This window comes from Macaca mulatta, chromosome 2 (genome assembly GCF_049350105.2).
Source record: "Macaca mulatta isolate MMU2019108-1 chromosome 2, T2T-MMU8v2.0, whole genome shotgun sequence".
Lineage (NCBI taxonomy): Eukaryota > Metazoa > Chordata > Mammalia > Primates > Cercopithecidae > Macaca > Macaca mulatta.
In genome coordinates this window covers 201,853,845-201,878,700 of record NC_133407.1, presented here as the reverse complement: position 1 = coordinate 201,878,700, position 24,856 = coordinate 201,853,845, and the positions used below count along the sequence as shown (strand labels likewise).

The 24,856-nt window shown below is 37.5% G+C and overlaps 1 protein-coding gene across 5 annotated transcripts in view; it reads left to right on the top strand.

Moving 5' to 3' along the window:
* The window catches only part of ROBO2 (roundabout guidance receptor 2), a 602,415-nt gene that overhangs the window by 401,435 nt on the left and 176,124 nt on the right, over positions 1-24,856 (top strand). The window lies entirely within an intron of this gene.

The window sequence follows — 24,856 nt, the reverse complement described above, 5'->3', positions numbered from 1 at the left end:
CTACCTTCCATCTTTCCCCCCAGACAAAAATGAATACCTCATTGAATTGTATTTTAAACGAGAAATAATTTTGAAAGTTGGTTCATAGGCAAAAATAATGTAAAAATGATCCTTGAAAGTCCTTCACATCATTTGCAAAGTATCATACTCATTCCTCATAAGCAGAAGAGTGAGATGTTCACACTTCACGTAGAAAACAGGACTACAAAGATTTCCAAACTTTATGTCTTAGGAATACTGTTTGGAATTGACTGAATTGTGGAAATACTATCTTTTTCTCCCTCTCTCTCCTTCTGAGTATATATAGTTAAAATCAGATAAGCTAACCATGTTTATGTCAACCTTTATAGTGAATACTAAAAGCATGCTTGTAAGTTTCACAGACACTCATTCCAATCCCCCAGATACCCTTTTGCTATCACTGGAAGTAGACACCAGTTATACATTCAGGTGGCTCAATACTCTCATTTGCAAAATGGCAATATAATAATATGTAATTTTGCGGTTCTTTTAAGGTTAAAAAAGAAAATGCCTACGAAGTCTTTAAACAGTACTCAGTTTACAGCAAGTGCTCAACAAATAATAGCTGCTATTATTACCAGATCCTGCTTACAGGAGACAAGATTAGTATTAAATGGATTAATTTCTTGAATGTGATATTTTGTGTCCTAAAACCAAAACATGTTTTTTTAATATAAAAACCAAAAATTAATTATAGAAATCAATGGGAAAATCAATCCCAGTTGCAGAAACAGGTTTGAATATCAAAAGCACACATACAAGCCAAAGTGAATTAAATTGTAATGTTTTTTGCAATTTTCATTTTTCCTGTTGATCCTTAAAATGGGTATTTCTCAGGGTTCCCGCCTCCTTGAGTAATGTATTCTAATCTCATGTCTTCAGTTACTACATGGCTGACGTTTCCCCAAAGTATGTCTATGGCCTAGGTATCACACTTCGGTATAGCCAAGTCTACTCAACATTGCCACTTAAAAATCTTACCAACACTTTATTCTATTTTTTTAGTTATCTAAACCTGTTTACTGTCTTCTCTATTAAACTACTATGAAATTTTGGAAGAAATACTCATAAAAGAAAATAAAAATATGATATCTTCTCCATCAATGGTCTTCTGTGTCATTTTTCATTCAACATTTATTGAGCAACTTTCTCATCACTACATTTGACTTTGAGGCAAAGAGTTAAAGAGAACATGGTATCTCTCCAAATGCCCATCAACTTGGATTGATTCCTATTAGCTACAATTTTAAAGGCTTTTTTTTTTTTTTTTTACTTCAATCTCAATTTCTAGTCATACCCACTAACTGGAACTTAATTTCACATTCACTTGCTATTCCTGCTTGTTTCCATTGTTGTTTTATTTATGTTATAGGATATAAGGATTAAAAAGGAATTGTAGATAATCTACTCTGATTTCCTCAATTTACAGATTGCTACTGGAACTTCATATAACTTGAGACTTTTTCCTTTGTCAAGCAGCTATAATAAAGAATCTGTTAGAATCTGTTTGATAGGAAAAAAGCATGTAAAATTTAGTTAATATTCCTGATTACTTCTGAGAAGTATTAAATTTTTTCTCTTTTTTAGTCCTAGTTTTTGTTAGATTCTTAGATTCTTTTTGTTTTGTTTTGTTTTAGCATTTTAAAAATGTATTCACTAAGAAGTGGAATTGATTCATATTGAGCAGGACAGGCATCCAAAAAGATTATGTTACTGGAAATTATTATTATACATACGCATTACCATTTATGAGTGAAAAAAAAAACCTGATGTGAAAGTTATTTGGTGATTAATAACAGTGATTATGAGTTTCAGCTTACAATTTGTGTGAGCAAAAAATGTAACTTTATTTTCCTATATCTTAAATTCATTTTTTTCTTTCTTTTTTTTTTGTTATTATACTTTAAGTTCAATCCTCATTTCCCATTAATGATTGGACCAGGCACCCTCATTAGACATTTTAAAAACTAGAACTTGTATATAGCCTTCTTCAAGATTAGCATCTTCCTCAAAGTCTTCTTACTCTGGGCCCTTGTTTTGTTTTGTTTTTAATACTTGCCCCTTTATGGTACAAATATTTGCTAGCTTATTTCTCTTCTTTTTAAATATGGTCTGGGACACTGATATTTTAATTGTTACTGTTGTTTACCAATATAAACATGATTCTGTGTTTGAGAAAAAGATAAGCATTCAATTTGGTTATTGGGTTTTGCATTTTCTGGTATATTGCCTTGGTAAATTTGCAGAGTCGTTAGTTGGCCTCATCAATTTCTACATGTTTCCACTGTCGTAGTCACATAGATCATGCACTTATGCTAAATCCCCATCTCCTTTCCAATTGAAACTCTCTTGATTGCACACTAGATTTTATATTAAGCAACCCTTTCATTTAATCATTCTTATACATTTGAGGCAGAAAGTTGGAAATATTTGTATTCATCTCCTGCAGAATGATGTTTGCGCTGTGACGTCGCTCTAACTCTGTACTGGCATCATTTGTACAGAAAATTATTATTAATCCATAGTGCATCTGAACTGTAATGCTTCACGGTTTGGCATTTTGAAAGGTGTTTCCTTTGAATATTTTTTTCACATCTAGTTCATAAGAAGCCATCATGCACTCTTAAAAATTTCTAGGATGATGATTATTTTTCATTCTAACCAATTTTACTTAATTGTGTCTATTCTATTTTTCATTTTATGTATGTTATTTGTTTATATACATTCATTTGTGGTAGAGGTTGGCATAATGCTAAGATCTTTTGTTAGGATACCACATGAATTATCATAGTTTGATGATCATGGTTGAGTTAGCTTTTTCTTTTTTTTTTTTGAATTGACTTTTTAAAATTATACTTTAAGTTCTAGGGTACATGTGCACAACGTACAGGTTTGTTACATATGTATACATGTGCCACGTTGGTGTGCTGCACCCATTAACTCATCATTTACATTAGGTATATCTCCTAATGCTATCCCTCCCCTCTCCCCCCTCCCCACAATAGGGCCCAGTGTGTGATGTTCCCCTTCCTGTGTCCAAGTGTTCTCATTGTTCAATTCCCACCTATGAGTGAGAACATGTGGTGTTTGGTTTTCTGTTCTTGCGATAGTTTGCTAAGAATGATGGTTTCCAGCTGCATCCATGTACCTACAAAGGACACCAACTCATCCTTTTTTATGGCTGCATAGTATTCCATGGTGTATATGTGCCACACTTTCTTAATCCAATCTGTCATTGATGGACATTTGGGTTGGTTCCAAGTCTTTGCTATTGTGAATAGTGCTGCAATAAACATACGTGTGCATGTGTCTTTATAGCAGTATGATTTATAATCCTTTGGGTATATGCCCAGTAATGGGATGGCTGGATCAAATGGTATTTCTAGTTCTAGATCCCTGAGGAATCACCACACTGTTTTCCACAATGGTTGAACTAGTTTACAGTCCCACCAACAGTGTAAAAGTGTTCCTATTTCTCCACATCCTCTCCAGTACTTGTTGTTTCCTGACTTTTTAATGATCACCATTCTAACTGGTGTGAGATGGTATCTTATGAGTTAGCTTTTGCTTATAGTGAACACAATCCCACAACCAGGCTGTGCCTGTAATTTAGTCTACCTTTTCCTGGGTATATAAAAGTGGCTTAAACTAGGAGATGGCAAGAAAAAATGGATTAGTACTTTGTTGTTGCTGACATAAAGTAGATGTTAATAGTCACTAGCTTATAACTTCAAAAGGTAAAATTATTACAGGAGAACAAATGGAACAATGAAACTCTAATGTTGACCCCCAAAACAATAAATTTAACTGCTTTTACAATAAATAGAATTCCTAGTATAAGTAGCAAGTCTTGCATGTTGTTTGATTAATGAAAGAACATGTTTTCATACCTTTGAGAAGAGAATACTGAATCACTGATGGAAACTTGAAAAAAGTGTTTCAGCTGCTACAATCATTTATGAAAAACTTTTAGGTTACACTAATGAAAAGAATGTATAGAAACAAATATTGGAAAATTATGACACTAAAAATACAATCGCTGACTTTTGAATATAGTTAATTAGGGGAAAACAGAAGTCTGAAATTAAGGAAAAGCCAAAATTGTTATACTCTTTTTTTTTTTCTTTTTTTTTTTTTTGAGATGGAGTCTTGCTCTGTCACCAGGCTGGAATGCAGTGGCATGATCTCAACTCACCGCAACCTCCAACTCCCTGGTTTAAGCTATTCTCCCACCTCAGCCGCCCGAGTAGCTGGGATTACAGGCACATACCACCATGCCCAGCTAATTTTTGTATTTTTCGTAGAGATGGGGTTTCACCATGTTGGCCAGGATGGTCTCAATCTCCTGACCTCGTGATCCGTCTGCCTCGGCCTTGGAAATTGCCGGGCTTACAGGAGTGAGCCACCGCTCCCAGGCTTACACTCTATTTTTAGATGTTTGAGGCAATGACTAATATGCATTTTTATTCATTCATTAATAAATATCAAGTGCCATCATCCTATATATCATCTCATTTGCAAAGCAGTTTTCACATATGCTTCTCTTTATAGTAATGTCCTTTGAGGGTTGATGGCAACTAAGGAGCTTTGTCAATTAAATATTCCTAAATGTGGAAGGAATCTGCAAAGTAAATGCAAACGTTTATTTCCCTTTCTCTTATTAAAAATGAATTATCAAGGCCCGGCATGTCTTCTTGTAGTAGAGCAATGGAGGAATTATTCAGAAAGTACTATCAGTGCTCATATGTCACCTTGAATTCTGAGCATCCTATTTAGCACTCTAGTATGAAAATATGCCATACTATCATAGCACATTCTATAGAAAACCATGCATAAATAGAATACAACATAAATAGAATAGTGAAAAGCAATAATGTTGAAAGCTGTATCATTTTTTAACTTACAAAGTGAACTTTTTTATCAGTTGAAACAGCAAGCAAATAAAATTAGCCATTGAAGATTCAAAACTAAGAGTCAACCGGAGTTGCTGTCTAATTATTTATGTTTTGTTGGAGATATAAGAAATCTCAAAGCTTGGCCCTGCTTCAAAGGAAAGAATGTTGGCTAGGTAGGATAGAGGTGGGGGTAGTCGTGGAACTGTTAAGGAAACATTTATGTGAAAATACACTTACGATGTTTTAATAAAAGCTAAAGGATATACAGTGTGCTGGATTTTGTGTGCAAAACTTTCATTTTGTTCCAGTTAAATACTGAGTTCTAATGTACAGAAGTGAGAAATTTAGTGGCAAATCCAAAAAGAAAAGAAAAGAAAACAAACAGACTTGTCTTCATTCGGAAGTACCAAGGCAACCATCCAAGTGGTAGAAGATCTTCGGCACCATATGTGCTGTTCTTCCTACGGGGATGACATTTTAAACTTAACTGAAATGACTGGGAGTATTTGAATTCTGCCAGATTCTTTTCACTTCATCTCAACATGGGATGACTCTTCTCAGTAGAATGTATTCTTGGAAGAATCCACACTTCCTGCAAAAAGGAGGCTTATCATGGCCAGTGTCCTTTCATGTAATGCAGTTCACATCACTGAACACAACTCAGGGTCACAGCTCAAGGTCAAAATGTAGATATGGCAATGTGAGGCATATCTGAGGGTCTGCATCTGGGCACCAATTTCCCTGTCTCCCCATTACACATCTTCTTTCTGTCTCAAGGGTACCAAAGGATTATGTGTTGCTTTTAAACCTTGCTATTTGCTCCCACACTGAATAGAGATTACAGTCCCCCTCCAGCCCTTTAAAAGTCCAACACACCAAGCTTTGCCATGTGTGAGCAATCTACAGGCACTATTAGCCCCGCGTGAGTAGCTCTTGATAACACTCTCTAGGAAGTCAATTAAAGATGTCAGGAGGTGGGCTGGACTGCTTTTCTTTTACTAACAGGCATTCAGAGAGTGGAAGATGGAACTGTCAGAAACAGGTGATTTTGGGTTGTCAAGAAACTAAGGCTCCTGATTTGTTTTGTCTTTCCCCCTCATTATTTCAACTTTTTTCTTTTTGTGATCTCTTTTAGGTTTTAGCCAGCAATAGCTATATAATACGGAGGGCAAAGCACCTAGTGTAATAAATGACAATAGCATTTGCTTAGTGTAAGTTTAAAATATAAAGAGAGATAAAGTCTTAGAAATTTGAGCATAGTGAGAATTTGTATTAAGGAGTTACTTTTTGTGTTAAAATGCCTGTATATAAATACAGGTTAAATGGCTGTTCACTAAGAACTGGTCATAAAATTTGATCGGTATTATATTAGAGTAATTCTCTGCGCTTGCTTCCCATACAACAGGGATCACTTTCTTTTGCTACAAATCTTGACCCTTTTATGTGCTTTCACTGAGAAAGACTATCCAAAGAAGTAAATGACTAGACTTTATTCTAAATTAATATGAAGCAAAGTGTCACAACTATTTATCTAAGCTAATGAATGTAAGTGTTTAAACCAGATTATTCTGTCATCCTAAGTATTATTTCGTTCAGTCAAAATAGTATTTGTTAAATATTATATTAATTTACCATTTGTTAAATTAATGTAATAATAGAGAAATAAACATTTGATTGTGTTTGAGCTACAACCTAGTTATACATTTATATACTAATCAGGAGAATTATCACTGTGGGCAAATATATACTTTATAAGAGACTGTGTATAACTTTAAATATCTCTATTTGATTATTCAAAACCATTATAATGCCAGGTGTGTGCTAAATGTCAAAAAACTCTTTCAGTTAATCCTTATTGCCACCTTAGATAAGAGGCGCCATTATCCCCATTTCACAGATGAAGAAGCAAAACGTTAGAGAGGGTAAATAACTTGCTCCAAATGGCGTAGCTGTGAAGCAACAATACCAGGACTCAAACCACAGGCTTTCAGTCACCAGAACATGTGGTTATAACCTCCAGGGAGCAGAGAATAGCTGAAGACGCAAGATTCTGTTGGTGCAAGTGCAGAAAATATAACCTATAAGAACTATGTGACTCTGAGAAGTAAACTGTCTCCAAGATGGTAACATACAGTTCTGAATGTTTCAATAACAGTGAGTGAGGAGAGAGAAAAGATTGAGGCTGACGAGAAAGTTTGTGTTTGCTGGAAGAAGAGGCTGGCTTAAATTTTTCTTAAAAAGTGAAAACCAATCCTGAGGGTTTCCGCATAGCCATTAGGAAAAGCTGCCCTAGTTCCTCACACAGGAATGTAACACTGATCAGCAATTCGCTCACCATCACCCTTTGTTCTCCAGTTTTTTAATGAAAAAAAGGCAACTGTACAGAATCAAGCTCATATTAGGGATTTATTCAAAGAAGCCAGTGTCATCATGAATTTTGAAGTAAAAATGGATTTAGCCTAATGTTCAAAATCACCATCTCACAGCATGGCGTAATAACTGATTACAATGAAGACCTTAGTTACTAAGCTAAATTATTTTTAGTATACTTCGATTATTAGGTTAAGAAATTGTAAAATATGCCTGTTACATCTGATTTCATCACAATATTTTAAAAGTATAAGATCTAGAATTTAAAAATGATCTATTTTCAAATCCTGGCCACTTTTGTTAACTAGATGAACTTGACATCTTGGAACCTCTGTCTTTTCATTTATAAACCTGCCAACCTTAAAGGGTCATTGTGAGTATTCAATTGACCTTATAACCATTTAATAGACACTGTTTTATTCCACCCCACTAGACAACTGCAGTATTTTAAAATAAACATTCAGAACATCATTATGGTTATGGATGTGATAAGAAGTGATACAAGCTTCAGACTTTTTTTCTGACCATTTGAATACATGAAATTTAGGAGTTAGTGTTTACCTTTGAAAATAAGAAACTACTAGCGTTTCACAGATCATTCAATGAGTATTACATTCCTTACTAAAACAAGAGATAAGCAACTACCTATATATTGAGTAAACTCAACAATTAGACCAATATAAGGAACTTTCTACTAAAGATGCACGTTTAATAATTAACTATATCCAGTTTAATAATGACAAGAATTGAAATTCATTATTCATCTGTTTATTCAATAAACACTTATTGTGCCCCTACTGTGTGCTAAGGATACCATTCTAGACTCTGGAAATACAACAGCAAGCAAAATGAACTTGGTTCCTGCCTTCATGGAGCTAGCTTACATTGTATTAAAAGCAGATGGATACTGAACACAAACAAGAATAATTTTACACAGTACTATGTGACATTCAGGGGAGAAAACAGAGGAATATGATATGTGTGATCTTGCTGCTTCTTTAGTTTGGGTAGTCCTAACAGGGAAAGTGAAGAAGTGATATGTAAACTGAGATTTGACTAAAAGAAGAGGAGAGGCGTAGGAAGTCATGGGGAGAATAACAGTTCACAGGCCAACTAAATAATGTAGAAACAAGACCCAAGGAAGTAACTGGCCCTGCTAGAAGAAGAAAAAGGCCAGCATGGCTGGGAAAGAAGGGAGCAGAAGAGGTAGATACTATGAGATGAGAGGTCATATCTCTTGAGCCTTGTAGGCCAGGATAAGAATTTGCATGTTTTTCTAAATGTCATGGGGGTGGTGTGTGTGTGGGGGGGCGGGGGGGTGTCCATTGGAGAATTTTATGTAAAAAGATGCCAAGGTTTATTTTGATAATTTTAAAGAGGTTCCTCTGTCTGCTGCAGGAAGAATTGACTGTAGGATGGACAGGAGTAAGAGTAAGATTGTTCAGTTGGCTGCTGTATACTCTGAGAGATGTTGGTGGCTCAGACAAAATGACAGGAGTGGAAGTGAAGAAAATTGGGTGGATTCTGAATAAGTTGCAGTCATTGGACGTTACTAATGGTCGGGATGGTGTGAGTGTGTTCATGGGTGACAGAAAGGGAGGAGCAATAATAATTCCTTGAGCAATTCATAGCAGATGCCACCATGTACAAAGACAGTGAAGACTGAAGAAATAAAGACTTGTATGGCAGAAATCATGAATTCCGTTTTGGTAATGCTGAGTTACTCTTAGACGTTCAAGGCACTGTCTAGCAGGCAGGTGGATACGAGGCTGCAGTTCCAGGGTAGCTCAGGCTGGAGGCATGTATTTTGGGACCATCAGCATGGAGGCAGAACCAGCAGGGGTTCACTCGGAAGAATGTGTGGCTGGGACACTCCATTTTGAGTACTATTTTCTAAGGGCAGGAAGTCTTTGGCAAAGTAGATGGATGAGTAATGGCTAGTTGGAAGGAAATTAGGAAAAGTATTCCAGAAGACAAGGTAAAAAGCACACATTTAAATTAGATACATTTTAATGCAATGCTTTCAAGGTAATGATTTCATTATGCAGGAATTGAGGGGGGAATTTAAAAAATGTAGGAATTTTCCACATATTAACCCTTAGCAAATATATATCTAGCACTTGTTGTAGATAAGGTACAATGGGAGAGAAACATGGAGTTTTTATATCTGCATTGGAGAGAATAGCTAATAGCTAATTTCCCATTTTTTTCCATGGCCATCTGACTCTTCAGTCTTATAAGGTATTGATATATTATGTAGTAAAGGAAATTAATCACAATATTTTATTAAGCCGTCCACTGTTGTATGGAAGTCTTATTTGACCAAATATTTTAAATATTGAAAAGAAAATGATGGCTATATTAGTATACTTTTGTATCATTTTAAATGATTTTCAATTGCTAATAACCACCATCTCTCATATGACTTTTTTTTATAATTGAAAAAACAACAACAACTGGGACTCTGTGTTTAAAAAAAAAATATGTTTTTAGAACATGCAATTTAATTATTGGTCTGCTTAATATTTGAGATTTATCGAAAATATAGAGTGAACCTTTTTTATGCAAATTTATTCAGTTCTAAAAATAACTAAATGATAATAAAACATTCTTTTTTTCTTTACATCATCTACAGTAATGAAGCTGTTACCTCTCAGTGTGCATTTTAATGAATTTTAACTAACATTTTAATGAGCCAACATTATTATAGACCCAAGGATTAGACAAAATTGAATTTACCGGTATTGAGAAAAGTTCACCAAAAGTTAATTATACTGTTTAAAGATGGAATATAATATATTTTATGATAAACCATCAAGTATCATCCTATATGAAAAATCGTGCTAATGGTTAAATAACATTATATTTATGCTGTACATAGATATATTCTTCATCACACTTTAAAAAATTAACGATATTTTTGTTTTTCTATATTCAATCTACATGACATATAAAAGGCATAGCATATCAAAGAAAACAAATTAATATTCTTATAATATTAGATTTTTCAAAAAATATTTTTTAAAGAAATCTCTATGAAGAATTGTTATAAGTTTTTATTTTTTTAAAGGAGGAATGATTTATAATTTTCTTGATTTACTTTTTTTGTTTTTTCTGAGACAGAATCTTGCTCTGTTGCCAGGCTGGAGTGCAGCAGCACTATCCTGGCTCACTGCAATCCCCTCCTCCTGGGTTCAAGCCATTCTCCTGCACCAGCCTCCCGAGTATCTAGGATTACAGGCCCGTGCCACCACACCCAGATAATTTTTGTATTTTTAGTAGAGACGGGGTTTCACCATATTGGCCGGGATGGTCTCCGTCTACTGATCTCAGATGATCTGCCGGCCTTGGCCTCCCAAAGTGCTGGGATTACAGGTGTGAGGCACCATACCTGGCCTGATTTATTTACGTGAAATAGATTTATAAACTCACAACTTGTAATTTGAGAGAGAAAAATAACTTTTCATAAAATTGATAATTTTGGGTAATAATTGATATTTTGGCTTCTATAGAAGATGTATTAACAACTATAAGCCACTCTCAAGTAAACCACAGTTAGTAACACTTGTTCCTTCCTTTAGAACCTCCTCACTCTTCATTCAGTATTCTATTGAGGCACTGAAGGGACTTAAGTCTCAAATCAAAAGGTTGTCATCGAATTTGTCTTTATGTCTCTTGTGCCTAGTTCATAGTAGTTAATGTTAAATGAAAAGAAAGGTCTTTCTCAATAGTAAAGTTTGTGAATTCTTAGTCTATCTTTGAAAAAAACTCCTTAGTTGAATTGTATATTTTGATCAGGCTTAAGTTAAGGGCATGCTTACCAGCATCCTACAGATATTTTATTGACATTTACATTTCAAAGCACCTAATTGTAGAAAATTGCCATTTGTGTCACTGAATGACTCTTCTAAGAAACTACGTTTCTGTACTCTCTTCGCAACTCTTTGTGTTAAATCCAGCTGGGAAAGATAGTATGATTTGAAAACACTCTCCGTCAACATACTTGTTCTTTATGCATTGAGTTTATACATTGGTAAACATACGTATTAATAAGTAATTAACACATTTACAGGGTTTTAAAGAAGTATAAAGTAGATGCAGGAAGTCTTCCTCCCTTATTCTGTATATTCCAGTATTTTTTTTCCTGCAAATGCATTTGTTATTATTAGTTTCCTGTGTGTTCTTTCAGAGATTGTTTTATGTGCATGCAAGCACATTCCAGCGTATTTCTTTTCCTTTTCTAATTAATTAAAGCATCCAATGCATATTTCAAACCCAGCTCTGAAACTCGCTGCTCCAAAAAGACTTACTTAGGAAAACAGTTTCCTCCATTTTACCTTATGGAATTTTAAGTGTACTTGTCCCCAGTGATTCATACTTTTATTTTTCAGTTGGTGGTTTTTGAGTTAGGCATGGTAACTTTCCTAGATCTCTGTAGTACTGTGAGTGGAACATCTTTCACTGAACTGTCTTGTGCTCCTAAAGTGTGCCATGTGGAGACGGTAACAAAACATGGAGCACATACTTGAGTGTAAAAAGTGGACGATTGAAAAATAAAACTCCTCTGTGACCTCACAGAGGTAGTCTCAACAACTAGAGCTGGTTGAAAAGTGAAAAACAAATATCGAAGTTTGTTATCAATTTAACAGAGCAAAATTAAACGTCCTATTAAAATCAACTTTTAAAAATGAACTAGGTAAAACTTACTGGGCAAAATGTATACTTTTTGATTGGGAAGAACCGTGGATATTAGTAATGTATAACATAAAATAGTACCTCTAAATATGTTTGCTTTTAGAATTATATATAAATTCCTACTCCTTTAATACTTATTCATAGCGATGATCACTTTTAGCAATTGCAAAGTAATTGATTGACCCCTAAGACATTAAGGTCTGAAAAATTTTATATATGGGACAGGGTTATTGAAGATTATTATTATTGTTGTTGTTGTTATTACTTTTCTTGAAACAGAGTCGCACTCTGTTGCCCAGGCTGGAGTGCAGTGGTGCAATCATGGTTCACTGCAGCCTTGACCACCTGGGCTCAAGCAATCCTCCCACCTCAGCCTCCAAAGTAGCTGTGACTACAGGCGCACACCACTACGTCTGGCTAATTTTTGTATTTTTGGTGGAGGTGGGATTTCACCATGTTGCCCCAAATGGTCTTGAACTCCTGAGCTCGAACCCCCATCTCATGGCCTGTCAAAGTGCTGGGATTATAGGCGTGAGCCACCATGCCTGACCTCTTGAAGATCATTAACTATTGGACAGTCAAAGGAATTAAAAATTGACAGCCATGAAACTCATTTAAGATCAGATTCAAAAGTAAGATTCACAGTCTTTCTTGTTTACTACACTACATCGAATTCCTAATGACAGTAATTCTTTTAGGAACGACTTCCTTTACTTTTCATTGTACTTTACAAAGATCACTTGTGTAGGCTTCATAACAAACCAAAGACAAAGGCTGTTTTAAAACCTTCATTTCACAGATGAAAAAAGCTGAAGCTAAAATGGCTGAAGGACCTGTAATAATTTAATAATAAAAGTGGATACTCATCTGGATAATAAAAGTAACAGAACGGAGACAACGCAGGCCGTGTGACTGGGCCCGTTATCTTTCCCACAGTGCTGTGCTGCCTTCCTGCCAAATAGTAGCAGCTCCACAAACACGTGTTAAATGGGAGTTCCAGGTCCCTAAGAGGAACTGGCATATGGTGGAGGAGATTTAGAGTGCGTTCCAGAAATAGAGAACAAACTGTGTCTAGGCCCTAAAAGAGAAAAGAGCGTATTACGCTTCAGGACCTGAAGAAAGGCCTGAGGAAGTGCGGGTTGAGGGTTTTGATTGAGGGGACAAAGAAGAGGCTGTAGAGATTATTTTAGAGAATAGACCACATCGAGTTACAGGGGGAGGAAGGGAACTATTCAGCCTGAATTTCCTGGAACTGGCCTGGAATAATTATTAATAGTACTTCCTTTGGATTTCAAAGGTGTTCGTTTGGAAGGTGAAAAAGAAAGTTACCCAATTCTTAGATTATGCTGAAGATTTTTTTTAAATTTCAGAATGAATGAATGAATGCATTTCCTCCTTTACTACTTGGGATATTAGAAGGAAAATGAAAAGTCTTTTAGTCCATATTTCATACCTGTCGCTTTTATCAACTGAGAGCAGCTTCAGTGATTGGCTCTCCAGTGATATATTGAAGCCATTTGTCGTAAGGCCCTCGCCCTCTAAAGCAAAGGCCTTTCCTTTAAGTAAATATGGGGAAAATATGTCAAGGGCAGTATTAAACATGTGCATTAGAAATTACTCAATCTGTATATAACATTTGATTATTTACTAGCCAGTAATTTACTTCAAAAATTATCCCATTTGCCAACTTCAGATTTTGTTGTTGTTGTTGTTGCTGACATTTTAGACAACTTGACCTACATTCACAATAGCCATAATTTGTTCATCAAGAGTACCAAGAAAACAAGATTCTAATTTTACTGTTTGTAGGCAGTTTTTAGAGGGAGTAAGGTTAATATGGTGTGTGAAAAAAGCCAAAAAGAGGTTAAGGCAGTTTGTGAATTTTAGTAATATGGCATAATAAATTGCCTTGATTAGGTCAAAATAATGGAGGTTTAGTAGACTTTCTGGTAAATCTTATTTATCAAGTTTGGTATCATCCCAGGGAGAGAAACTAAAACCATCTCATGCAGCTAAGTAAGTAGTAACTACAATGTAGAGAGCTGCTTCCTCTCCACCCAGACAGGGAATGGCTATGATTGTTTTTTATCTCCAGGCATTCTGAGAGCGAAAGTGTAGTAAGTCCTCAGGCTAGGAGAAACAGGGTAGCTCAGGGAATAGATACAGAGCTAGAGACTCAGAAGGCAGTGCTAGTTATTTTCTTATTGTTGAGCACATACTCTATGGATGGCCAAGGTGGCTCCAGTGTGTATCAGAGGAAAAGAAGGATTTCATTGAAAACTCTACTTAAGAAGGCTTCTTTCCAGTTTCACCTAAGATGTGAAAGTTTGATTAAAGCATCCATGTATTTTAAAATATTTAAATACTTTTGGGTAAAACACATATTATTAATTCTCTTCGTGAGAACTCAGTATTACTTATACCTTAAAAAGATACTCAGTATTTGTTGTTTGATATCATTTTGTCTTTAGGAATATAAGAAATTGTGCTTTTCATAAGTAAACAAAGATCTTCAAGCACATTGTTCTCCAATCACTGTCAGTGGTGTAATATGAATTTTCTGAGGTAATTTAAATTTGGTATTTGGGACATTTGCATTTATAAAAAGTACTTGGATATGCTCCTTGCTTCCTCTTCTGCTGAACTGTCAGAAGATGGCGATGCTTTTGGAGATTTATGGTAGATGGGTAATGAGATTGCTGAATGTTAACTACTGTATTCGGAATTCATTTAGTAGCAAAAGAAAAGAAGGTTACTGGGTTTGGGATAGAGTAGAGAAGTGATAGAGCTATTTTTAATCAGCGAATTTAAAAATCAATATGATACATTCTGAATTAGGATACATTTCAAGCCTCTTGTCATGTAGCAATCAAGTAGAACATTTCCTGAAGAATATAGGATGCCAAATTGGATCTAATTCAGTAAAATTCGTGATGGTGTAATGCCCATATTTTGTGATGTGGACATATCAAATTTTAATATTGGAAGACTAAGACCAAAAAATCCACAAGCATGTGGAATATGTTTTTTAAATGTAAAATTCTAATATAATCTATGCAGTTAGGCTTTGGTTATGTACCAGTGCAAAAGAGGAACATACACCGTGTACTCTCAAACTGCTCATTTTTAAGTTTATGGATTATGATGTGATCCACGTGAACCCCCTATCTAGGACCTCCAACGGTTGTGGTTACAAAATGTGTTGTTAAAATAGCTAAAACGATGGAAAGGGTGAAATTGGCAGAATCAAGTTGTGAGCCCATATATATAATTATATTTCTACTCTATTCAGAGATGTGTTGAGTTTCAGGTAGAGGCGAAAAAAAGATAAAGCAACAGTAGTGTTGAAGTAACTGGCAAAGAAGGTTGACCTTGACCTTCTTTTCCTTTCAACCCTCATTTCATCAGCAGGGGTGAGATTACTTTGAGACCCTGCCAATAGGTAATAAATAACACATAAATTCCAGGACACCCTTGCACTGTAGGGTGCCCTAATGTGTAATAATCCTTAGACTATTGAGTTTATAACTCATGACATCTGGCAGTTACTTGGCATTGTAATTCATGTTGATCACGCACATCGGAATACATGACGGTAGAGAAATATCGGAGCAATAACACGTTGATACCAGGAGAGGCTGGAATGACAAAAGATGCTGCTGAAGCTCTGTACCTCTGTGAACTGTGCGGTGGAATGCTGTGAAAGCTAATATCTTCAGATAAGGACTGACAAGGTGGGAGGAGAGCAGCGATCTGTTGGGATCCAGAATAATGCAGCACATTAATAGGTACTGGATAACACTCTTTATTTCCTTTGTTCAAATGGACAACTATAGCTATAAGTCAGTAATGAATCTTGAAATTTGGATTTAAATACATACTTAGATATATTTTAAGTGTACGTGTAAACAAATGTATTGAATTCAAGTTTTGTATAAATATATATGAATGAGATTTAATACTTTAGTTTTTGTTTTCTTTGGTCTAATGGTAAGGTAAGGGCTAAATGAGGAGGGGATGCAGAGAGTTGAAGAAAAATGAGAAGCAGCAGGAAAACAAGGTAGGCGTTCTACAGAGCACCCGTAACGCGCTGACCCGGTGCCTAGCAGCCTACGTACTCTGTCTGAAGACATGAGCTAGGCCCATGGGACCTGAACCAGACTGAAAAGCTTGACGCAGACAGATGGTTATTTGTAATCATCCTGTAAATGTAAATTCTTTAAAGCTGGTGGGCTTGCTGGCTCTATCATCTCTCTGTCTCTCTATCTCGCTATCTATCCCCAAACCCAGATCTAAGAAAAGTAGGAGGCCGCATTATAAGCTTGAAACAATCTGGTGTTTCCCCTTGTTATCATCTTAAAAAACACTAATTAAAAACAATAAGCTAGGCTGTGTAGTTCTTCATTTTGAATTGACTGTATTATATCTTCTTATGCCCAAAGTTACAAGCATTGCTTCGAACAAGCCAAGACAGTTGTGTCCGAACGGGGCAGTGCTGAAAGGCAGTTGCTCGTGGAGCAGAGCAGAGCGTTTTGGGAGCATGGTGAGGTGGCTTTTGTTCTGCAGCTGAGGAAGGCGTTGCCTTGCACATGTTTAGGTTAGTACTAGCATTGCTAGAAACCATCCTCCTCACATGCTATGTTTGGACACAATCTCTAACTTGATCTGGTTTCTTTGAGCTTTCTGTGATTTTGGAGGCAGCAATGCCATGTGAATGATTCTGTGGGCGATGGCTCTTTAAGGGAGAAAAAAGAGGAACTGATTAAACATTAATTAGCTTCAATCCACAGCTTCCTCATAAGCTAATGGGTAGGCTCTGCAGATCCCTGTCAAATATCACATGCTAGGCTTTGCCAAAAATAGGACTTCCAAGTGTTGAAGGCATGCCAACTGCTGGCTTTTTAACTGCAAACCAAAGGAAATGATTGCCAGAGACAGGCCTAGAGTCTGCCGTGGTCAGATGTCACCAGTTTGCAGTGCCACATGTGATCCAAGAGTTTATGAATGATCTCAACACTTGGTCCCCAAGGAGAACATATGCATTACAGAGGTTATGGATACAAATTACAGAGAGCGCAATGTTTCCATGCAATTTCTAAGAATCCTTCAGCAAGTTCTAAACATTAATGGAAAACATTAAGGAAGACTTGGCACTCTTCGCAGGACTTCAAATTATCTTGTGGGTGAGGACAGAACACGGCTAAAAAAAGGATTCAAGAGTAAAGACTTGGCTAAGAAACTCGAGGCTGGCCATTCCTCCTGGGTGAATTATGCGTGTGTTTGTGTGTTTTATTCCCCGCAGAATACTAGACTTCACAAAATGCTGTGACTTGAAAATGAACAAGTCACAGGGCATTCTTGTTTATTCAACATGCTCCAGTTCATACCGCCGGTTTCTCTGGATCGTTTGCTCAGTGAATGTGCCCCTACACAGCCTCTCACTGGAGGTGGGGTGAGAGCTTCTCGTGTTGGTGTTGTCAGCGTGCTACAGGGTGCCGGAGTGTCAGCCTGCACAGCGGCCCCCGGATGTCTCCCCACTGAGCTCTTTCTCTCCCATTCCCCTTCTGTGCAGAAGAAACCACTTATGACTTCTGCCCACAGGTTCAGATGTTATTGTCTATTTAACTGGTGGCTAGCCCATCCTGACCGCATTTCGTTCAATGGTACCAAATGTGATAGAGTAGTCCCTTGTGAATGACAATCTTTATTCAGTTGTTTCGTCATCAAAACTTCGGAAAAATACAAGATTATTATGCCGTGTCAGTGGGGAGCTTCTGGTTGAAAAGGGAAACTTACACTGGCTTAAATATAAAAGGAAGCATATCTAGAAAGTCCAGAGCTAGCACGCTGTTCAGAATTAGTTTGTCCAGCCATGTCCTTAAAAACCCAGATTTTTTTTACACTCCGTTCATAGTTCCAGTTTCATCCTGAGGCTCGAGCTCCCCTTGGGTTCAAAGCATGGCTGCCACCTACAGCCTCGTAGTCCGGGAAGAGACAGGGCGCCTCCTTCACGTGCAGAGTGGAAGTTCCGAGCTGCTTGCTGGCTGGGGTTACATCCAGTCATTCCCTGTGGTAACTGGTGGTGGTGGTGGTGGCCGTGGTGTTGGTAGGGCTGGGGGAATAATCTGTGCTAGTTTTATGAGTGGCCATCACTTTTTTTTCCTCTTAATCCATTGTAATAATTTACTATGATATACTGTAATTTGTGCTACCGGTTTTTCTGGCTGACATAAATCTGTTTTATTCTTTGAGTCGTTGATTTCTGACCTTCTTGAACTGTCTGGCTTTCATTTTACAGATACATGAGCATGTAGGTAGGCAAGCCAAGGATTCTATTTCTCAATTCCAAACGATTCAAACTGTTCTTCATAAATGACATTTTAAAATCAAATTAAAACCTTGTGGTCTATTTTATGTAATAAAAAAAGGCTGCAATACACATCTCAAAGAAGAGCACATCAATTCAACCAACCAATCAACAATATTTGGTTAACTTTTCTGATACCCTTCAACTTGAGAGCTCTTTGGAGGGTTACCCAGTCCAGTTAAGTAGATAAGGAAAGACTTCAGGTGAGTGAGTCCGAAGCTGACGCGGAATGAAGAGTATGTACTCCAGAAAGACACAGGCGAAAGTAAGAGAACAAAGGGACAGCAAGGAGTGACTTTCAGGCAGAAAGCCCATCATATGCCAACGTCCAATGATATTAGGTGTTCCTTCATATCCCTAGGGCGTGGAGGTTACAGAAATGTCCCTGATGAGCCTGGAGACATATGCAGGGACCTGATTCCAAACAACATTTGAAATCATATTAAGGAGAGAATTGTATCTTGAGAGCCATTAAAAAGTGTTAAAAAGGGAATTGACATGATCACATTTGCATTTTAGCTAACTCATAATAGCTACAATGGAAAGTCTAAAGGAGAAATCAGAGAAAAAGGTCAAATAGGATATTCTTACAGCAATTCATGGAATAGATAAGGACATTCTGAACTAGGGCAGTGGAGAGAGGATAAATAGACCCAGATGATATTGCAAATCAGTGCAGCATAATGACTGTGTAAATTCTAGTGTCAGACACACTGGGTTCAAACCCTGTACTTACCTAACACAATAGATGAGTCTCCAATGACCTATTCTATATCCATAACACAGTCATTGGCACATAGTATGTACTCACTAAATTTTGGCTATTATCATAGAACAAGTTATTTTAAAAATATATTAAAAGTGTCATTATATGTGCCTGTTAATTTTTAAAAGCAAGTTTAAAAAATTCTTACTGAAAATCGGCACATAATTATATATATTATATGTACGGATAAGTAAAGGCTCCTGAGTATCCTTCTATGTATCATAATTTACTGAAGCTGTATTCGCAAACTAAAATGTATGTCCTATAAGGACCTGCTTGAGACTAGAGGTCAGTCTTCTACTGAGAAGTCTGGATGTCATTGTGCCACGTAGCCCCAGCAGTTCCGACACATACACAGAGACAAAACCTGCCTGCAAGAAACCCTTGTGTTCAGTGTCGTTTGGGTTGCCTGTGGTTTTCAACTGCTGTTGGCCATACCTTTCATTCCAATTTTTTCTTAGATTATCTTTCGCACAATATTTAGTTGGTTGTAGATAGTATTCTTTAGTCAGTGATGTGTGCCAATTCTTTTATCAGTAACATTTTAGGCTTTACCCTTCTAATAACTTCTTTGGGGTCATGTGCACATTGTGGTTTAGAAATATATCTTTCAGAAGTCCATTAATTATACAGTCTCACCTCATTGTCATTACTAATTTGTTTTAGTAAACTAAGATGGAAATGACTATGTAGTGATTTGCCTAGACCGAGGTTAAAAAAAATTTCTAAGAACTATTGATTTAAGACAAAACAGACAGGGTTTGGGATGGGAAAGAATATAGGATTATAAGGAAGCAGGAGTCAAAGATATAAGCTCTAAAATCACAGCTGGACATAAAACTTTTTAAAGGCACTCTATTAGTTACCTATTGCTTCATAACAAATTGCTACAAAATTCAGTGGTGATTTGAGTCCTCAAGGGTGTTTGGACTGAGGGCCTTGGTTTCTTGCCAGCCGTTGGTGACTTCAGATCCTTGCCAAACGGGCCTCTCCATTCTGCAACATGGCACCCTGCATGATCAGAGGAAGTATATGAAAGAGAGTAAGACAGGAATTCAGAGTTTCCCTCTGAAGATTCAATAACTTAGTCTGCTGAAATACACTGACAATAGACATATTAACACAAGAAAAAGGCTACATATTTACTACGCACACATGTGCATAGAAGCCACACAAAATATGAGACTGAAAGAAAGGTCAAATACTTGAAGCTTAATTATTCTCTTCACAGAGGAGAAAGAAGTGGGAGATACAGGCAATTTTAGAAGAATAAGTGATTTTTTGAGGAGATGAATGGGTCTGAAGAACAAAGGGTGGCCTGGGACAAAGTTTCCCTGGGCTCTGGGTGCAGTGTCGACTCTGGTCTTTCCTCCTGCAGTATGCACCAGTTTCCCCTGGTTAATGAGATGTCTGAGAAAGGAATTCAAATAATTGAATATCTTCTGGAGGACAGGATCTTTAGGTAGACAGGGGATCGTTAGAGAAAGCCCTTTCTTCTATTTGCTATTCACTGGGTGCTCTTAGTTTAAAGTCTAAAGTGGCATATTTTGGGGTGTCATTTTCTAAGCCCCAATGAGAGAGAGAGAGAGAGAGAAAGAGAGAGAGAGAGCGCTAAAACATGCAAGTCACAATCGTTTATAACCTGATCTTGGAAGTGGCATCCTGTCACTTTGTAACATTCTGTTCATCAAAGGTAAATCACTAGGTCTAGTTCATGCTCAAGGGGAGGGGATATACAAAGGGAATAAATAACAGAAGGGAGTGACCATTGGAGAACAGAGCAAGGGCCTACTGCAGGCACTTGTCATTCATGACATTCTTCTTAATATATTTGTTAACCAATTCATAGGAGTGTGTTGAGCACATTACAACGTTCAATACAATCTCTATGTCATAGATGTGAACTATATTGTATCAAGTACTCTAGTAATTTAGAATGTTCCAATTTTCCAAAATAATTTCCTAAGTCATCCTGCCTCCCAATGTAAAAAACAGGCAAATATAATTCAGGTTATATTATGATTAGCTAAGTGAACTATTTATATATGTTTTCCAGCTCACATATGGAAATGAATATTTGGGTTCTAGCCATTTACATATCCCCCCCACCCCACTCCACAGAGATTTGAAACCTGTATTCTATCTTAGATCTGCAAGCAAGTTCTATATTAAAATGTACCTACTGTATCCTTTTTCTTTTTAAATGAAATTTTAAAAATTGTATTTTTATTTGACAAGCAATCGTATGTCTTATATATTTACTGGGTACAATGTACACCTGTTAGAAAAGCTATTGTCTGAAAGATGAAAGATAAATATTGGTGAGGGTGTTGAGAAAAGCAGACCCTTGTATAGTTTGTTGGGGCTCAGAAACTGATACCCTGAAATATGTCACTAAAGCAGTGTCTGGGGTTCGAATATCTGAGGTTCGTTGCCTCATGCCAAGGAAATCAAGGACAGGGACACACAGGGAGTGAGTTTAAGAACAGAAGTTTAACAGGCAAAGGACAAACGCTTCCTTGTGCAGAGGGAGGGTTCCGAGCACACCTCCCAGTTGGCGACCAGAGGCGGCTGGTTTTACAGATGAGCTTGAGGACACGATGTCTGATTCCCACAGGGTTTGAAGGATACGGTGGGGCAGGTGTGTCATTTACATAGTGTGTGAAGAAGTTGGCCACCCCACCGTAACCTTTATTATGCGGGTGAGTTCTCTACCTGGCTGGCACCATGTTGCCTGCTCCTTTACTGCACCTGTGGTGACAAAAAAAAAAAAAAAAAAAGCGGAAGGCGGAGCCTCGGTGTTGAGCAGACTTGGCTTCCAGGTATCCCTTTGTGTTGGCTGCCAGCACTCACCGTGCAAGCTTCTGGCTTGCCTCTCTATGTCTGCAGCTCGGTTTTACAGGCTGCCCTTCGTTAGAAATTATTTAGGGCTGTTTTTTGTTGAAAGGGAGGCCTCGCTGAGGACTGGTTTGCCCTCACTACCTGCCTACGTAATTTCTAGCTCCTATAGCAGCACTTGGACATGCTGAACTGAAGAGGAAGCCTCAAGATCTCTCTGACCTTCCTCCTCCAAACCCCGTGTCTCAGTCCTCTGTGTCTCAAAGCACAGGATGAAGCTGTTCTCCAGAGTTTCTTACCTGCCTAAAGTCCGCACCTACCAGAGAAGAAAACCACTGCCTCTGGCCCTTCCCTGAATGCTCATGAGCTCCAACGATATTGCAGGAAGGAAGACTGAAGTCGGACAGCAAACCTGGGCAAACTTTCCTCAAAACCAAGGTCCCTTTGTGAGCTGAAAAGACTCTGTCCCAGGCTGTTGTATGTTCTTTAAGCTTATTGAATCCGCCTAAAAATTATCCATACTTCCTCATCTCTCTTTCCCCTGAGAAACAGAGTATATAACATTGGTGTACCGTAGTGATACTAGACAATTACTCTGTGATTCTCCTCAGGGCACGCTAATACATTATATACCTTTTCTCCAAGTAATCTGCTTTTTGTGAGTTGATTTTTCAGTGAAGCATCAGAGGGCAAAGGGGAGGCTTTCCCTTAGCCCCTACGACTTGCTATAAATGTAAATTAACGCAGCCATTATGGAAACAGTATATTGTTTTTCTTCGAAACGTAACGTACTGCTACCCTCTCATCGGATTTCTTTCTCTTCATCATATGTAAAGACTTTATGGAGAATTAGGGTAACACACACAGTGGTATGTGCTCTTCTTTTGACATACTTGTCAAGCCACACTTGACAATATAGTTTTCAGTTCTTTCTAGGGTAGAGGATTTAGGGGGAATACACACACACACACACACACACGCACACACACATTTACAATTTGAAATTGCTTTGCTATTTTCTACATTTACAAGACCATTTCAGTTCTCTTCATCCAACACATGGGAATACTTCACCGTGACTAACACTTTCTTGTCTTTATCGGCTCAGATAAAGAGCACAGGGCAAAACCCAAGGCAGAAATTAATAATTAGCACAAAAATGGGAAGCGAGAGATGTTATTTTACTTTTGTTACATTTATGAATGTACATACCGACCCCAGAAACATATAAACAAATATCAGAATATACATATCTTCCTTCAAAATTTGAGAAGAGTAAAAATGATTTTATTCCTTTTTCTAAAAATAAGTTCTAGGCTTGCTGTGCTGGAACCTGCTGAAAAGCATGTTGTTCACCTGAAAGAGAGAGAAGAAGCGATATCCTGAAGACGTAGGGTAAAATAAATGATATCACCAAACACAAACGGATATACTGAGTGCTATACAAACCCCAAAGAGCGTATTACAAGTTGAAGAGGGCACGGTATCAATTATATCATTATCTCACCCTACTCTCTGGCTGAATAGTCTGAAAGCCTAAAATTACAGTTGATGTTAGATTTCTTGGCTTCATTTGCAAATTGGAGTCATTTTCCCCCTTTTTGTTGAATGCCATAAACACATGTTTTATTGTTAAAGAGTAGCAGTCCTTTTAGTTTGTTATGATGTTTTTCTTCTTTTTGTCCCTCATGTCAAAGGGCCTTTAAAAAAAAATGGATTGTAGCAAATTGGTGTAACATTGTATTTCTGAATGATTTGCAATGGTCTTAAGTACCATTTGTGCTTAGGCTTTTTGGCATACCATTTTTTAGGAGACCAGATCTGGAGAAGGCCCTTCAACTGGCCAGATGTGCCATTTTGGAACAGATCGAGGGCCTGCCAAAACACCATTTGTTGCCAGTACCGGATATTGTAGGGGTGCTCATCACCCTGTTACCATATTTTTGCACTTCTTAACGTTGCATACATAGGCAGCTGTTCTGTATTTAGAATATAAATGAGTCACCAGCTTGCTCTCCCTGGAGGATTTACCTGCAGGAGGGAACCACAGTGTTAACCCCTTCTCATCGGTTGCATGAATGTCACATTTAAATGCACGCTTTCCTCAGCCCATTCAGAAGCAAATCCTTATGCATGCAAATCACACCTTTCTTGCCAGTTAGACAAGGGGGCCAAAAATATGCAGTTCGCAGTGCTAAAATGGAACACATTTCTTTAGCAGTGAAAGCAGTAAATTAATCAGCTTATAAACTGAGAGTGAACAATTTGTGCTGAATTATTTCTTACTGCTCCTTCCATAAGAGCAGGTTCTCTAATCTCATAAAGGGCCGTGACTTCATTAAGATGGAAAACCGTGTTAAAGGATGTGTTGCAAGAGACGAGAAAAGAAAAACCCTGGAAGTCACTGAGTTGTCTCTCTGGAGCTCTTTAAGGACAGGGAGTTTTATTTATTTGGAGAATGACAATTAACCTACAGACTTGGCACAACAAAGAAGCAGAGTGCTGAAGTGGGTCTCATTATAGGACACGGAAGGCAGTTGGTTTGACCTCATCCCCACTCGCAGCACGTGATTTCCATACCAGGCTACCACAAGCTGCCTAATGTTGATTTCAAACAGCTTGATGTGTGCGTGTGTCTGTGTGTGTGTGTGTGCATGCGTGTGTGTGTGTAGGTTCATTTTACCTCGAGGTACTTTGGAACCAAACTTGTCAGTGTTGGATGTCCAAGCACAGAAACAGTGAAGCCGGTCAGGAAAAGCCGAGGCACTTGTAGTATGTGGTACATTTGCTGATCTCAACTACTTTTTTGAATGTTTACCCTAAAATTGACGTAGCTCTGATTTACCACATAAACGCAGTCCTCTAGGGCTGAGCCATCTCTCCAGGCTTTTCATCTTGTCAGGA